This window comes from Hemitrygon akajei, chromosome 15 (genome assembly GCF_048418815.1).
Source record: "Hemitrygon akajei chromosome 15, sHemAka1.3, whole genome shotgun sequence".
Taxonomy (NCBI): domain Eukaryota; kingdom Metazoa; phylum Chordata; class Chondrichthyes; order Myliobatiformes; family Dasyatidae; genus Hemitrygon; species Hemitrygon akajei.
The window spans coordinates 27,601,050-27,619,382 of record NC_133138.1 but is presented as its reverse complement, the minus strand read 5'-3'; the positions used below and the strand labels follow the sequence as shown (position 1 = coordinate 27,619,382).

Genomic DNA, 18,333 nt, shown 5'->3' with positions numbered 1-18,333 from the left:
GATCAGTTTAAAAGGTTGGCACAACATCATGCATTGCAGAACATGTACTGTGCTGTACTGTTCTACTGTATATTCTCAATCTCTTGCTATGAGAAACCTGGTTCTTCATTCTGATTACAGAGAATTCAGGATGGTATTAAGATTCTCATTTTCACATTAGAAGCAAAGAGAAACACCACATGAAGGCCACAAACTACCCACCTGCCTGCCCCATCAGGCACTCCTCCTCCTCCTGTGGAAGAATCCGTGGTTTCCATGTGACTTCATCGGCTATCTCATAGCACACACAACCAGAGCGCACATCATCCTCAGTCCTAATCGGCCACCTAAGAAGATGATGAAGGTTTATTTATGATTGGACAAGAGATCCATTAAAATGGAAGTGTTCCAAAGTGCCAAATTCATAATCCTCTCATGTTTGAATTAAAGATAATGACTTATTCTTTCATGAATACAAGAGATTCTGCAGATGCTGGAAATCCATATTGACATACACAGAAGGCTAGAGGAACTCAAGTCAAGTCACTTTTATTGTCATTTCGACCATAACTGCTGGTACAGTACACAGTAAAAATGAGTCACCATTTTTCAGGACCATGGTGTTACATGACACAGTACAAAAACTAGACTGAACTACATAAAAAAAAACAACACAGAGAAAGCTACACTAGACTAGAGACCTACACAGGACTGCATAAAATGCACAAAAACAGTGCAGGCATTACAATAAATAATAAACAGGACAACAGAGCAAGATGTCAGTCCAGGCTTCAGCTTTGAGGAGTCTGATAGCTTGGGGGAAGAAACTGTTACATAGTCTGGTCGTGAGAGCCCGAATGCTTCAGAGCCTTTTTCCCAGACGGCAGGAGGGAGAAGAGATTGTACGAGGGGTGCATGGGGTCCTTCATAATGCTGTTTCCTTTGCGGATGCTGCGTGTGGTGTAAATGTCCGTGATGGCGGGAAGAGAGACCCTGATGATCTTCTCAGCTGACCTCACTATCCGCTGCAGGGTCTTGCGATCTGAGATGGTGCAATTTCCAAACCAGGCAGTGATGTAGCTGCTCAGGATGCTCTCAATACTACCCCTGTAGAATGTGATGAAGATGGGGGGGGGGGGTGGGAGGTGGACTTTCCTCAGCCTCTGCAGAAATTAGAGACGCTGCTGGGCTTTCTTTGCTATGGTGCTAGTGTTGAGGGACCAGGTGAAATTCTCCGTCAGGTGAACACCAAGAAACTTGGTGCTCTTTACAATCTCTACTGAGGAACCGTTGATGTTCAGCGGGGAGTGGTCGCTCCGTGCCTTCCTGAAGTCAACAACCATCTCTTTTGTTTTGTTCACATTAAGAGACAGGTTGTTGGCTCTGCACCAGTCCGTTAGCCACTGGACCTCCTCTCTGTAAGCTGACTCGTCATTCTTGCTGATGAGACTAACTCTGCAGGTTATTCAGCACCTGTAGAGAGGAATAAACAATTGACATTTTGAGACAAGACCCTTCATTTGGACCAGAAAGTTGAATGAATGTGCCAGAGGAACTCAACGGATCAGGCTGCATCAATGGAGAAGAATAAACAGTTGACGTTTTGGACAAAGACCCTTCATTGGGACTCATGAAGGATCACAGTCCAAAATGTCAACGATTTATTCCTCTGCGTAGATGCTCCCAGTGTGAGTGTCATTATATGGTATCTACAGTTCTTTGAAGATCAGCCATACGTATGCACCAGAAGTACAACTACTCTGAGTGCTGTAACTTAATGATTGAATTTAGGTTGATTGAAAATTAAGAAGAAGTTTGATATAATGACAGCCCTGTCTGTGCTGATTTGCACATCATTAAAGACAGACTGAAGATTTGCCAAATTCTTGGGGCCAACTAAATTTAAGAAGGATCCTTCAATCCTGCCTTCAGTTTTGTTGCAAAGTAATGATCTGGGCTTCTTAATAAGCAGAAGGAAACTGTATGAAATTGGATGATGCAGTTAAGTTATTTGAAAATGACTTTTCCAAACAACAGTGGCATTTTATCAACACCCGTCTTGTTTCCTTTTTTAAAGTTGGTCACATTTACTGTATCTGTAAGGTTCAAACTTCAAAGTTCAAAGTAAGTTTAATATCAAACTACATATATGTCACCATATACAAACCTGACATTCACTTTCTACAGACACACTCAGTAAATCCATAGAATAATAAACATAATAGAATCAATGAAAGACTGCACCAACTTTAGCATTCAACCAGTGTCCACAAGACAGCAAACTGTGCAAATACAAATAGAAAGAAATAATAACAATAAATAGATAAGCAATAAATATCAGAACGTGAGATGAAGAGACCTGAAAGCAAGTCCATAGGTTGGGGGAACATTTCAGCGATGGGGCAAATAAGTTATGCCCTTTGGTTGAAGAGTAGGAATTGAGTAGTAATAGTGGATAGTCTCTTTGGAATCGAGTAGTGATAGTGGATAGTCTGCTTTGGAATCGAGTAGTAATAGTGACAGTCTGTTTTGGAATCGAGTAGTAATAGTGACAGTCTGCTTTGGAATCGAGTAGTAATAGTGACAGTCTGCTTTGGAATCGAGTAGTAATAGTGGATAGTCTGCTGTGGAATCAAGTAGTAATAGTGGATAGTCTCCTGTGGAATCAAATCAAGGTATTTGTATCAAACACAGTCTTGTCTGAGATATTCCCTGTTGTTCTAGTGAGCACTGGCTGTCTTTTATAAGCTCTTTATTATGAAGGGTCATTAGGTATTTGGACCAAAGATGGCAGTGCTGAAGAATTCATGCAGATTGCTAGATCTTCTGCCCTCTTTCCATTACAGTTCAAGTTCAATTTTAATTGTTGTTCAACCATATATGAATTCCCATGAATACAGCCAAATGAACAGCTTTCATCAAGGTGTGAACCACAGTACCAACAGTCACACACAGCACAAGACACAAATAGACATATAACGTAGCAAGCACATGTAAGTAAAATATGATGACACAAAAACTATATAGACCAAGACCCTGAATCGATGAATGTTGCAACAATTTGCAATCGAATCCAATACAGCTTGTCTTCTGTCAAGCGATTACAAGAGTCCGTATCAGCTCCAACTCGGATATCATGCCACTTTGCCTTTGATGGAGCGAGCTGGCTCTGATGCCTCTCTCCTGGGCATCTGTAAACATACAGCACCACAGCTTGAAGCCGAGTCCTCACTTTGACCAAGGCCACACAGCTCACCCTCCCGTTGGCCAATAAGTCAGTGAATCAGACTTGCAGCGTTCTGCATTAACAATGTCCAACAGGATCTTGCGATCACAAGAAAAGTGACTGAGATGATCAGACTGCACATCTCCTCCGTCGCTCCTTTGACGCAGGCAGTGACACGATCCCTACCAAGTCCAGTTTCTCCACCTTAACGAGCTACTTGCTGATAGGGTAGACCGGCAGTACTTTACGTCCTTAATATCCAGCTGGATCTTGTCATCCTCAGAAATATCTTTAAAAAAGACAGTAACACCTTTAGTTGACCCTGTAGAACCATCATTGATCACGGAGAAGGAGATGATTCTTAAAGTGAACATATAGGGGTGGAGGGGGCAGCATGGTAGTCTAATGGTTAGCTCAGTACTCTACAGCGCTAACGATTACCAATGGGTGTTCAGTTTCCACTGCATCTGTAAGAAGTTTTTACATTCTCCCTATGATCATGTGAGCTTCTTCCGGGTGCTCCAGTTTCCTCCCATGTTCCAAAAGAAATATGGGCTAGGATTAGGGTTAATATATTGTGGGTGTGCTATGAGGGGTTGCATGGCTTCAGTTGTAGTGAGAACTAGGCCTCAAGCCATGGTATCACCTTTTTACAGCCGGCCACGAGACCCAGAGGCGTCAGAGTAGGTGCACTCTACCAGAATGCCAGAGGCACTGTGGTGTGGCGTCCATGCTGGCAACTGTGCTGCTCTCCAGTGTTCGCTCAGCAGAAGACATCCCATTTTGTGTTCAACTGCAGCCTGCTGCAAGATTCATGCCCTCAGGAACTTGGACTATATATATTTTCTGTGTGACTGCATTTTACTGCTGTGTGATGCATGCTCTAAGTGCCTTGTTGGTATTGTGCTTTGCACCTTGTCCCCGGAGTAACACAGTTTTGTTTGGCTGTATTCATGGGTGTTCATGTATGGTTGAACATTAGTTAAACTTGAACTTGAAATTTTGGTCTCCTGATGAATGTTCAAAGACAAAGATTTCAATCCTAGCACCTTGTGATCTACCAATTAGAAATGACTCCCTGTATGCATTGGAAATGTGGACAACTTAGAGCGGGCATATCAGATCACTAGAGAAATTCTACCGGTACAGTTTCTGCGAAACCTTCCAAACCCACTGGAAGGATACAGAAACCAATGCCTGTATCTTCTCTGAATTCAACATCCTAGTTTTGGGGCTCTGATAGTGTTCAAACAGCTTTGATAGTTGGACCACATTGTCTTATGTTCAGTATTCTCAGGTGGACAGAGAAAATACCTCAGGGATGTCCAATCAGATTCTGCTTCAAGAGTACTTTACATGAATTGAGTAGATTAACTCTGTTCTGGACAAAGCTCTCTTGCAGTATCTGACTCTTACAACTGATCAGAAATAACTTGATTTTAACTGTGTCTACTTCAAGGAAGAACAGGCTGTTTTTGTATTAAGGATTGGATGGAAAGGGATGGAAGGCTGAATGGTGAGTGTGATGTGAGGTTAAGATATCTGAATCAATATCACGTTTGTTGTGAAGTTTGTTGCTTTGACATAAAAGATGGCTCCCGTAAGTGGCAAGAGACTCTGCAGATGCTGGAAATCTAGAGCAACACAAACAAAATGCTGGAGGAACTGAGCAGGTCTGGCAGCATCTATAGAGAGGAATAAACACTTGATGTTTTGAGCCGAGACCCTTCATCAGAACTGAAAAGGAAGGGGGAAGAAGCCACAATAAGAAGGTAAGGGGATTATTTTTTAAAAAAGTTACTGTAAGCTACAAAACTAAAAGTGCAAAAGATGAATAATGATGAGGCATTCGTGATACTCACCTTGTACCTGCCATTTTTATCCTGTGTACCAATTTCATTGGAGAAGTTTAGACAGCATCAGAATCCTTCACTTAGGCTAAGATCTCATTGAGATATAAGATTTGGTATTTGATGATTCTAATCTTATGTTAACTGTAAGGTTTATTGTTGCCAATCCCACTTAGGGAAGCTAGCATGAAAAGGCTTAATGGACGGTTAAAGAAATAACTATTTTTGCAAGGTTTGCTTGTGGGAACTTCTCTAGGCTTTATTAGGAATTATTGACCTGTTCTTTCATAGGCTTCTTGTCACAGCTGGACTTCAGCAATTCAGCCGCTTAACTGCAGAGAAATGTTCTCAGGCAGATTCCTCCCATACTCACCCTTTTCTTCCCACTTGCTGTCTTCTCATTGTCCTGACTAGAAGTCACATCTGGATCATTTTAATGAGATCTGGGACTGTTACAGGTCCCACTCTGAAAGTACCCACTGTTAAAATTGTAATGACATTTTCTTGCTTATGAGGCACTCAGATGGCCAGGGTTAACCATGGATATTATGTCCTAGCTGTCTACGTGATATGCGAGCCAGGGCCGTACGATGTGGAAAGCAAAATGTTGCAACAGCTCCCCCTCTCTATGCAGCTGATGAATCTGGAAAACTGTGCAGCTGAAAAAAGGCAGAAAAAAACAAGAACCATTAAGTAAGTATTTCTAAAGAGAACTACTTTTAAATGAAAAGGAAGAGAAGTGTTCTGCCACCCCTCTCCAGATTGTCAGGAGTCCTACATACAAATATTTTGCCACCATCAGCCTACCTCACCTATTCTATGATCTTTGGCGGCACACACGTCCCACCCCACCAGCAGTTGATCTTATTTCTTTCACCTTAACACCAAAAGTTCTGAAATATTTTCTACCCTTCTGGATCTCCAATGACTTTCACCATTGACTTTCCAAACCAATAGCTAGTGTTTGGCTGTAATGTCTCAATAGTCACTTTCTTTTGTGTAAAAAAAAATGTATTGCTGTTATGTTCCTGACTCATCCGGAACTTCCCCATCTCTTTCCCCGCGCGCACACGCACACGCACACATGCACACACCCACCCTTCTAAATACTCCTTCAAAAACTATTTTTTTAAACTTCCTCAGTAGACAAGAGGAATAAATTCAAACTGCATAGGCAAAGGTTTTGCATTTTTTCAAATGTCCTTATCTAATTTATTATTAAATGGATTCACAGATATAAAATCCTTAAATGATATATAAGTAGATTCAGAGGAAATCATTCAGGGACCCCCATTGAAGTGATCATAAATGAAAAACAATGAAGTCTATGGTCCAGGGAAATCCTGGGAATCAATGTTCCTGGGAAATCCATTGCCACAATGGTCCAAAAGACATTCTATTCGAGACCATGTCAATGCTCTGAAGAGCTGAAACTGACATTGTGTGTGTCTCTGTGACAACATGTGTCTAATTGCCTTATCTTTCGTGTATGTCATGTATCCCTCCTCTCTTTTAAGTAGATGGCAGTTCTGTGAGTTATTCTCTGATGACTCCTAGGAATCTGAGCACATCTGTTCAAATACCAGTCAGCAGGCAGAATGCCGGTCAACATTAATTACCACTTCTTGCTTTGCTGCTCCATAACCAGCTGAAACTTTATTTTCAACAAGTAGTAAATACATTTTTTCAGTTTGTTCATGAGTGTTGCTAACACCGGAATTGGTATGGGACCCTGCAATAGATAGTGAAGACTCCCCATCCAGGACGTGTACCAGAAGCACTGCGTTCACAGAGCCTTCAACATTGTCAAGGACTCCTCCCATCTGTCCCACAATCTCCTTGACTTCCAACCATCAGGCAGAAGGTATCACAGTGTAAGAACTGTTAGGCTGGGTAACAGCTTCTTCCCCCCGGCTGTGAGTGTTCTAAACACCCTGCTAGCACTCACTACACATTGTTTATAACAGCACCACCAGCATTGTACTGGTGTATATTTAATGATATTTCATAGATTTACTTTATGTCAATTTGTACATATACAGAATATTCTTTTATCATCTGTAAGTATGATTGTATGTGATGTATTGTGTTTTGCACCTTGGTCCCAGAAGAACTTAGTTTTGCTTAGCTGTATACATGAGTATTGTTGAATGACTTGAACCTGAATTTGATTTGTTCCAAAAGTTTGCTAATATAAATGGGGCATATCTGTTTATAGAATCAGTGGCTGAAAGTAACATTTAATGAGTTTGTTTAACACTTATCTGCCTCCTGCCTTAATCCATTTCTTTTAAATACAGACTAGGAAAAATCATACAAACTTGTTACATTCAAGCATTAATACCTATAATAGTACTTTCCAAGCCATTGTTAAGGTAACTTAGAGGAGATGGTTAAACCGCAGACAATGATCTAAGCACAAACAAGAGAACATCTGCAGCTGATGGAAATCCAAGCAACACACATAAAATACTGGAAGAACTCAACATGGAAAAGAGTAAACAGTCAATGTTTCAGGCTGAGGCCCTTCATCAGGACTTATAAAGGGTCTCGGCCTGAAACATCGACAGTTTTCTTTTCCCCATAGATGCTGCCTAGCTTGCTGAGTTTCTCCAGCATTTTGTGTGTGTTGCTTGGTCTAAGACCGATACTTGCACAGTGCAATGCTCAGTGGAGAGATCAGAGTCTTATCATTAATCGTTAAATTCTGCTATTACAAGTGACAATGGAGTCGTGCTCGGACATCAGCAGAGTTCCACACGGCATGAAGCTAATTCACCATACTATAAGACCACACATAGCAATGTCCGCATTTTTATCATTGAACAGTTCTCTGTGCCTGAAGAGAAGCCAAACCAGCATGAGTTTACCTACTCAAGGTGGTCTTGCATCTTTCACTTTAGTGTGCTTGAATGTCAGAATGGCAATATCATTTGTGAGTTATACTAACAAGTGCACTTTGACAAATGCCTGAGACCATTTTACATTGATATAGAAGTTCCAGCACATCTGTGCTTAATGAGTCAAATTAATCCCAGTTCTGATATGTCAACAGCATAGTTTTGTCCTCATGCTTGCAGCATCTGAGATTGGATTTACACTCAATGGCCATTTTATTAGGCACACTTGTACACCTGCTTGCAAATGTAAATATCTTATCAACCAATCAAGTGGCAGCAACTCAATGCATGAAAGCAAGCAGACATGGTCAAGAGGTTCAGTTGTGTTCAGACCAAACATCAGAATAGGAAAGAAATGTGATCTAAGTGACTTTGACCGTAGAGTGATTGTTGGTTTGAGTATCTCAGGAACTGCTAATCTCCTGGGTTTTCATGCACAACAATCTCTAGAGTTTACAAAGAAAGATGGAAGAAACAAAAAGCATCCAGACAGTGGCATTTCTGTTGGTGAAAACACCTCATTAATGCAGGAGGTCAGAGGAGAATGGCCAGCCTGGTCCAAGCTGACAGGAAGGTAACAGTAACTCAAATAACCACACGGAAGATTATCTCTGAACACAACATGTCAAACCTTGAAGTAGATGGGCTACAGCAGCAGAAGACCACACCTGATTCCACTCCTGTTACCATTTTATTAGGTACACAAGGATTGGAATGGGATTTCGGAGATGTATGGTAACATTTTAGATGATCTTATCTTTATGAAAAGTCTTTGCCAGAGTACATGTGCAGAAGCACATCTCTGAACGCACAACATGTCAAACCTTGATGTGGACAGTAGGAGACCATGAACAAAGACTCAGTGGCTGAATATTAATTATACGAGTTGCCTCTGACCCTAAATTACAACACAAATATGTACAAATTTAAATTTGCATTTGGCATTGTTCCATATGAGACTGAAAATACCTTTATATGAATAAAATGAGAAGTTAACAATCAACAAATATTTATTAATTTAATTGGATAATTCTTTCAAAGATGTGGCAAAGGCAAAATGGGCTGCAGAGTTTTTCTAAGCATCAGAATTCAATAAATAATCAAACACAGACAAAATGCATGTATTTCATCTTTAGGGACACAGGAGAATACTGATGTTACGATTTGGAACAGAAACAAATGGCTTAAGGAGCTTAATGTGTCAGACTATATCTGCAGAGGAAGAGGCATGGTTGACTTTTTGGTTTGAGACCCTGCATCAGGACAAACAGAAGGCGTTGATCCAAAACGTGGACCATTACACAAATGCTACTTAACCCGTTGAATTCCTCCAGATTCTTGTGTGTTGGTAGAATTAAATTCCATTTGTTTTGAGTTTACCCTATCTTAATGTATGAACTCTTTTTTCTTCTTCCTAGATAGTTCTTTGAGGACTCAGGTGTTTGCTTCTACCATTGTTCTGTGACTACTGAGGTGATAATGTGCAAACACACCCACAGGTGGCACAGATTGATTTTGGTGGGGTGAATGGCTGATTTGATTACTGTTTGCCCCTTTTGCTACAAGCACTTGGTCTCCGTGTCCTTGGTGACATCTCAGATGCTTCACTGCCACTTTGAAAACGCCAGATTTCTAAAGAAGGGTTTACAGATATCCTTGTGGTATTTTGTCTGTCCTCCTGAGCAATGTCTGCCGTGACATACCTGGCATAAGGACAATGTTTTTGAATTATTAAAGGTGGTTGAAGACAGACCATCAGAGTCTCAAAACCTGGGATGTTGGTTTGCCCATTCTGCCAGCTTTTACAAAGTCAGTACTACTGACTTTGATGTTCGTAATCTATGTTGTCCGTATCTCCAAGGCACCCACTCACCCAACCAATGTTCTTCAAGCACTATCCCCTATTCTCCCCTTCCCTTTCAAGCCTCACTGATTCAACATTACCCCAACTATCTTCCATCCAAATACCACCAGCTTATTTCTCTTCCCTGAAAACTATCACCCCTAATTACTCATGGCCAATCAGAACAGAGCTCTCAGCCTTGAGCCCAAGACTCAGACCTATGGCTATATGTCCTCAGCTATATGGCTATGTGTGTTCATAAAGGAGAGATCATCCTAAGAAGGTTGGCGTCATTCAATGTCTGTAGTGAGATGCTGAAGATGTTCTATAGGTCAGTTGTGGAGAGCGCCCTCTTCTTTGTGGTGGCGTGTTGGGGAGGAAGTATTAAGAAGAGGGACGCCTCACGTCTTAATAAGCTGGTAAGGAAGGCGGGCTCTGTCGTGGGCAAAGTACTGGAGGGTTTAACATTGGTAGCTGAGCGAAGGGCGCTGAGTAGGCTACGGTCAATTATGGATAACTCTGAACATCCTCTACATAGCACCATCCAGAGACAGAGAAGCAGTTTCAGCGACAGGTTACTATCGATGCAATGCTCCTCAGACAGGATGAAGAGGTCAATACTCCCCAATGCCATTAGGCTTTACAATTCTACCGCCAGGACTTAAGAACTTTTTAAAAGCTATTATTAATGCTTTTTGAGATAGTGATTTAGATGCATATCATATTTTTTACTGAGTTAAGTACTGTATGTAATTAGTTTTGCTACAACAAGTGTATGGGACATTGGAAAAAAGTTGAATTTCCCCATGGGGATGAATAAAGTATCTATCTATCTATCTATCTATCTATCTATCTATCTATCTATCTATCTATCTATCTATCTATCTATCTATCTATCTATCTATCTATCATGTTGGATACTGCACAGTCCATTGAACACATTGTGGCACAGAATTTAGCAAACAAACTTCTATACTAAATATGCACTGATTCAGTATGTATTGACCATGTAGCACACTTTCATAAAAGGATCAAATCATTTTCTAGACTTTGATGTTCTGCTTACTCTCATTAACCCTTGCAGGCTGGCTCTCCCATCAATACTGCTCTCCAATGTTCACCCCCTGGAAGACAAACTGGATTACTTCCATCTGCATCTGACCCAGTGTAAGATGAGGAACTGGTGCATGCTTATTCTTACAGACACATAGCTCCAGGACAACATCCCATCCCCATTGATCTTCACGTCTGCCACTCTGAGACTGGTGCTAATACTATTCTGTGACTGTAATGTGCTTTATCACAAATGTATGTACTCTATCATAACTACGTAGAGTACATCTGCTGTGAGTGACTATATTTACTATGTCTTGCACCTTGGCTCCAGAGATTAATGTCTCATTTAGTTTTATACATGTGTATATTGAATGACAATAAATTTGAACTTGAGCACAGACAATTGCATTCTTGCAGATAGCTCATGAAAGCATTTCAAGGTTCATGCCCTGTCCAATCAGAATCTATTAACCTCTGCCTTAAATGTACCCAATGACGTGGACTCCACAGCTGCCTGTGGCAATAAATTGCACAGATGCACCATTCTCTGGCTAAAGAAATTCTTCGTCAGCTCTGTTCTAATAGGATGTCTCTCTATTCTCAGGATGTGTCCTCTGGTCTTAGACACCCCACCATAAGAAATATCCTCTCCACATCCACTCTTCCGAGGCCTTTCAAAATTTGATAGGTTTCAATGAGGTCACCCCTCATTCTTCTGAATTCCAGTGAGTAGAGGCCCAGATACATCAGACACTCCTCACATGATAAGCCTTTCGTTCCCGGAATCATTCTTGTGAACCTCCCTATGTGAATACTTATTCAGTGCACCCATCATTACCTTGTCCCCCATTACTACCATTCCAGCATCATTTCCGAGCAGTCAAATATCTACACTCACCTCTCTTTTCCACTTTATATATCTGAAGAAGCTTTTGTTATCCTCTTTAATATTAATGGTTAGCTTACCTTCATATTCCATCTCTTCCTTCTTCATAACTTTTTTAGTTGCCTTCTATTAATTTTAGAAAGCTTCACAACCCTCTAACTTCCCACTAAATTTTGGTCTATTTTATGCCTTCTCTTTGGCTTTTATGTTCGCTTTGACTTTTTTTTAACCACAGTGGCATCATCCGGCCTTTAGAATACCTTTTCTTTGGGATGTTTATATCCTGTGCCTTTCAAGTTGCTCCCAGAAATTCCCACCATTATCCCTGCAAGTGTTCCCTTCCAATCGATTTTAGTCAGCTCCTCTCTCCTTCCTTTGTGATTCCCTTTACTCCACTCTAATACAGATACATCTGACTTTAGCTTCTCTTTTTCAAATTGCAAGGTGTATTCGATCATATTCTGATCACTGACCTCTAAGGGTTCATTTACCTTAGGCTCTCTAATCAATTCCAGTGTAGTGCTCATCTCACCATCCAGAATAACTGATGCCCTAGTGGACTCAACCATGAAATACTCTAAAAAGCCATCTCATTGGCATTCTTGAAAATCCCCTTCTTGGCATGCAGCGCCAACCTGATTTTCCCAATCTACCTGCATATTGAAATCCCCTCCATTACTATCATAACTCTGACCTTTTGACATGCATTTTCTATCTCTCATTTTAATTTGTAGACCACATCTTCACTACCGTTTGGGGGTCTGTATATAACTCCTGTCAGAGTCTTTTTACCCTTGCAGTTTCTAAGCTGTACCCACAACAATTCTGCACCATCCCAATCTATGTCAGCTCTTTCTAATAATTTCATTTCAATTTTTACCAACAATGCCACACCACCCCCGTTGTCTCCCTGCCTGTCCTTTCAATATAATGTGTATCCTTGGGCATTAAACTCCCATCTGTAATCTTCTTTCAGTCATGATTCAGTGATGCTCACAATGTCATGCATTGTGTATGTCAGTCTGTAACTGTACTGCAAGTTCATCTACCCTATTCCATATAGTGTGCATTCAAATATACTGTAACACATACAGTCCTGTATTCATCACTCTTTTCGATTTTGTCCACTTTTTACATTGAAACGTATCCCATTGACTGCAATTCTGCCCTATCATCTGCCCCTTCTTGTTAGGTGTCTCACTACATACTGCCTTTGTTTGTAAACCACCCACCCATCCTCAGCACCATCACTCCAGCTCCCACCCCCCTGCCACATTAGGTTAAACTCTTCCGAGCAGCTCTAGCATGCCTGCCTGCAAGGATATTGGTCCCCCTCGGGTCCAAGTGTAACCTGTCCCTTTAGTACAGGTCACACCTTCCCCAGAAGAAATCCCAATGGACCTTAAATCTGAAACCATGCCCCCTGCACCAGTTCTTCAGCCACGTATTCACCTACCAAATCATCCTACTCTTGTCCTCACTGCCCAGTGGCATGGGCAGCAATCCAGAGATTACTACCCCGGAGGTCCTGTTTTTAGCTTTCTACCTAGCTCTCTAAGGTCTCTCTTCATGACCTCCTCAACGTTCTTATCTATGTCAGTGACCCCTTCACTGCAGCTTCCCCCCAGTAGGTCATCCCCTCAACAGTATCCAGACTGGTAAACTTATTATTGAGGGGAACAGCCACAGGTGTACTCCGCACTGGCTGTGCATTTCCCCTCCTTCTCCTGACAATCACCCAGTTATCTGCCTCCTGAAGCCTGGGGATAACTACCTCCCTGTAGCTCCTATCTATCACTTTCATAGTCTCCCGTATGAGCCTAAGGTCATCAAACTGCAGCTACGGTTCATAACAGCATAGACCATAAGACATAGGAGCAGAATTAGGTCATTTGGCGTATCGAGACTGCTCCACTGTTTCATCATGTCTAGTCTTCTTTCACTCTCAGCCCCAATCTCCTGCTATATCCCTTCATGCCCTGACCAGTCAAGAATCTATTAACCTCTGCCTTAAATATATATAAAGACTTGACTTCCACAGCAGCCTGTGGCAAAGAAATCCACAGATTCACCACTCTCTGGCAAAGAAATTCCTCCTCATCTCCGTTCTAAAAGGATGCTCCTCTATTCTGAGGCTGTGTTCTCTGGTCTTAGACTCTGCTACCATAGGAAACATCCTCTCCACATCCACTTGATCAATGCCTTTTGCCATTTGATAGGTTTCAATTAGGTCACCCCTCATTCATATGAATTCCGGTGAATACAGGCCCAGAACCATCAAACATCTCCATATGGCAAGCCATTCAAACTTGGAATCATTTTCATGAAAGTCCTTCGAACCCTCTCCAGTTTCAGCACATCCTCTCCAAGATAAGGGGCTTAAAACTACTCACAATACTCGGTGAGTCCTCACCAGTGCTTTATAAAGTCTCAACATTACATCCTTGCTTTTATATTCGAATCCTCTTGAAATGTAAGCTAACATTGCATTTGCCTTTCTCACCACAGTCTCAACCTGCAAATTAAACTTTAAGGAATTCTACACAAGGACTCCTAAGTCCCTTTGCACCTCATTTTTTTTGCATTTTCTCTTCATTTAGAAAATGGTCAATCCTTTAAGTTCTTCTACCAAAGCGCATGACCATATACTTCCCAACACTGTATTCTATCTGCCCTCTATTTGCCTAATCTCTTAATCTGTCTAGTCTTTCAGTAGCCTCTCTACATCTTCAAAACTACCTGCCTCTCCACCTATTTTCATATTGTTTGCAAACTTTGCAACAAAGTCATCAAGTCCATCATCCAAATCATTAACATATAACGTAAAACTAATCAGTCCCAACATAGACCCCTGTGGAACACCACTAGTCACCAGCAGCCAGCCAGAAAAGGTTCCCTTTACTTCACTCTTTGCCACCTGCCAATCAGCCACTGCTTTATCCATGCTAGACTCTTCCCTGTAATACTATGGGATCGTTGCATGTCAAGCAGCTTCATGCGTGGCACCTTGTCAAAGGCCCTCTGAAAATCCAAATACACAATATCAACTGATTCTCTTTGTTTATCCTGCTTGTTATTTCTTCAATGATTTCCAACAGATTTGTCAGGCAAGGTTTTCCCTTGAGGAAATCATGCTGACCACGGCCTATTTTATCCAAGTACCCTAAAACCTTAACAATCGACTCCAACATTTTCTGAACACTAAGGTCAGGCTAACTAGCCTATAATTTCCTTTCTTCTGCTTCTCTCCCTTCTTGAAGTGACATTTGCAATGTTCCAGTCCTCTGGAACCCTTCTAGAACCTGGTGATTCTTGAAAGATAATTTCTGCATTCTCTTCAGCCATCTCATTCAGAACTCTGGGGTGTACACCATCTGGTCCAGGTGACTTATCTACCTTCAGACCTTTCAGTTTCCCAAGAACCTTCTCTCTAGTAATGGTATCTTCACACACTTCATGACCCCTAACAACTTCCACCATCCTGCTGCTGTTTGCCACAGTGAAGACTAATGCAAAATATTTATTCAGTTCATCCGCCATTTCCTGGGCCCACATTAGTACCTCTCCAGCATTGTTCTCCAGTGATCCGATACCCACTCTCACCTCTCTTTTACACTTCATGTATCTGAGGAAACTTTTGATATCCTGTTTAATATTATTGTCTTGCTTACTTTCATATTCCATCTTCACCTTCTTAATGACTTTTTAGTTGCCTACTGTTGATACTTAAAAGCCTCGCAATCCTCTAATTTCACACTTATTTTTGTTCTATTATATGTCCTCATCTTGGCTTTTATGTTGGCTTTGGCTTCTCGTTAGCCATGAGGTGTCATTTTGCTTTTAGAATACTTCTTCCTCTTTGGGATGTATATATCCTCTGTTTTCCAAATTGTTTCCAGAAATTCCAGCCATTGCTGACCTGCTGTCATTCCTGCTGGTGCTATTTTCCAATCAATTCTGACCAACTCCTTTCTCATGTTGCTGTAATTCCCTTTACTCCACTGTAATGTCGATACATCCTCACATGCTCTGAGGAGCTGCAGCTTGGTGCTCCTGGTGCAGATGGGGTTGTCTGGAGGTCTCCCAGAATTCCCACATCTCACACAGAGAGCAGAACAATACCCCTGAAGCAATTCTCACTGCAGTAACTGTGCCTAACAGATGAAGAGTGAAAAACAAAGAAGGAAAAGAAACCTATCAGATGCCTACCTCGCCCAAGCCCGGTCTCGCCGAAGCCTAATGAGCCAAAGCCTCCCTACTCTAACACCAGTCCACTCACAACGATGGCCACTCCACTTGACACTGCCTTATTTTTAGTTGCTCTTTCTAATGAATCCCACTCACTGATTGGGGGAAGTCCAAATCCTTCTTTAATGAAAGGTCATTGACTCTGCTTCTCCCTCCATAGATGCTGTCTGACCTATTAGGTATTTTCAGCACTTTCGGTTGTTACTTCAGATATCCAGCATGTGCAATTTCTTTTTTAATTTTATTGTGCTTCCTTCTGCAATACAGGGAGTATGAAGCTCAATAATAACAAAGAACATAAAGTTGGATAAGATCACAGAGTAAGAGGGTGGCTCCAAGAAAGAATGCAGAACAGGCACAATATGTGCAGGTGAAGTGCCCACAGAGAAAAAGTTCAAAAAGAAAAGAGATAAAAGGGCAAATACAGATGGGAGGCAGGTAGAGGGAATCCCTGAAGGGTATGAGAAGACAAAAGTAAAAGTGTAAGAACGGACTGCAGAAAGTTAATGAAAATGGAGAGAACAAGCCTGAGGTGAAACTGTGCAAGGATTGGTGAAAGCGAAATATAGACCATGAACTGAATGCAAAATACTGAGAAAGAAATCAAAAACTGACGTCGATGCTGCAGACTGTGCTGATTAGAGGCTGTTCACAAACAAGAGGAAATCCAAGCAACACACACAAAATGCGAGAGAAACACAGCAGGCCAGGCACCATCTATGGAAAAGAGTACTGTTGACATTTCGGACTAAGACCCTTCATCAGGATTAGAGGCTATGCTAGTTTGCTAACTTGTTTCCAGGTTCAACCTGTTGTGCGTTCAGTGATGCAAATCTGTTGAAACATGTGGTTACTGTCACTTTCCTGTCAGTTTGAACCAGTTTGCCCATTCTCCTCCAACCTCTCTCATTAACAAAGCATTTTCTCCCACAGAATTGCTGCTCACTGGATATGCTTTCATTTATGTTTTTCACACCATTTGCTGTAAACTTTAGAAACCACTGTGTGTGAAAATCTTAGGAGATCATCAGTTTCAGAGATACTTAAACCATTTGTCTAACATCAACAATCATTCAACAATCAAAGTCACTTAGATCACATTTCTTTCCCATTCTGATGTTTGGTCTGAACAAAACTGAATCTCTTGACCATGTCTGCGGGCTTTGATATATTAAGTTGTTGCCACATGCTTGGCTGATTAGATATTTGCATTAATGAGCAGGTGTACAGGTCCACCTAATAAAGTGACCATTGATTGTCATTTTCGATATTTCAGACAAATCTGAAGTGGTTCATTTTGGGAGGATTAATAAGGCTAGGACATGAATAGCAGGGTTTTAGAGAATACTTAGGAACAGAGGGACCCTGGAGTACAAGTCAGAGATCCTTAAAGGTGGTAATGCTTGGAGACAAGCTAGTTAGGAATATGTACTGGATACTGACCTTCATCAATTGGGGCCTTGAATTCAGAAATAGCGAGATTATGAAACCTTGGTCAGACCTCAGCTGGAGTAGTGTATGCAGCTCTAGTCACCACTGTGGTAGTGCTACAGAGAGGGTGCAGAGGAGACTCGCTAGGACATTGTCTGGGGTGCAGCAGACTGTATGAAGAGAGACTGGATAATCTAAATTTCTTCTCCATTGAGCAGTGGAGTTTAAGAGAGTTGATGAATAAGAATGATAGAAATGTGGTTTGGCATGACTATAGAGAGATCTTAACTGGAAAATATATAGAGAGGGAAAAGTGATGATAGTGTTGGTTGGAATCTAATAGTTAATTAATTTTAGAAATACTTTGAAAACAGTAGGAAAGATACAGAGGAAAATGAATGTTCAAAGTTCAAAATAAATTTATTATCAAAGTATATATGCTGTATGTCACCATATACCGCCTTGAGATTCATTTCTTTACAGGCATTCACAGTAGATCCAAAGAAATGCAATAGAGTCAATGAAAAGCTATAAACAAAGACTGACAAACAACCGATGTGAAAAAGATGACAACTGTGCAAATACAAAAAATATATAAAAAAGTACCAGATAATATTAAGAACATAAGTTTTAGAGTCCTTGAAGATGAGTCCATAGGTTGTGAAATCAGTTCATTTTTGAGGTGAGTAAATTTATCCTTGCTGGTTCAGGAGCCTGATGGTTGAAGGGCAATAACTGTTCCTGAAGCTGGTAGTGTCGGAACTAAGGCTCCTGTAACTCCTGCTCGATGGCAGCAGCCAGAAGAAGGCATGGCCTTGATGATGTGGAAAAGCTGAATATATCATAAAAATTATACAGTTCACCTGGTGCAATCCAGACTGTGGTGCAAACATGCAAATCTGTAGTATAACAAG

General features: G+C 41.2%; 1 long non-coding RNA gene across 1 annotated transcript in view; it reads right to left on the bottom strand.

Moving 5' to 3' along the window:
- Positions 1-1,261: 1,261 nt before the first annotated feature.
- Positions 1,262-18,333, bottom strand: part of LOC140739571 (uncharacterized) — a 76,260-nt gene continuing 59,188 nt past the window's right edge. The window contains exon 3 of the long non-coding RNA XR_012101674.1: positions 1,262-1,452. This is a non-coding gene — a long non-coding RNA (uncharacterized lncRNA). The remainder of the gene's footprint in view (positions 1,453-18,333) is intronic.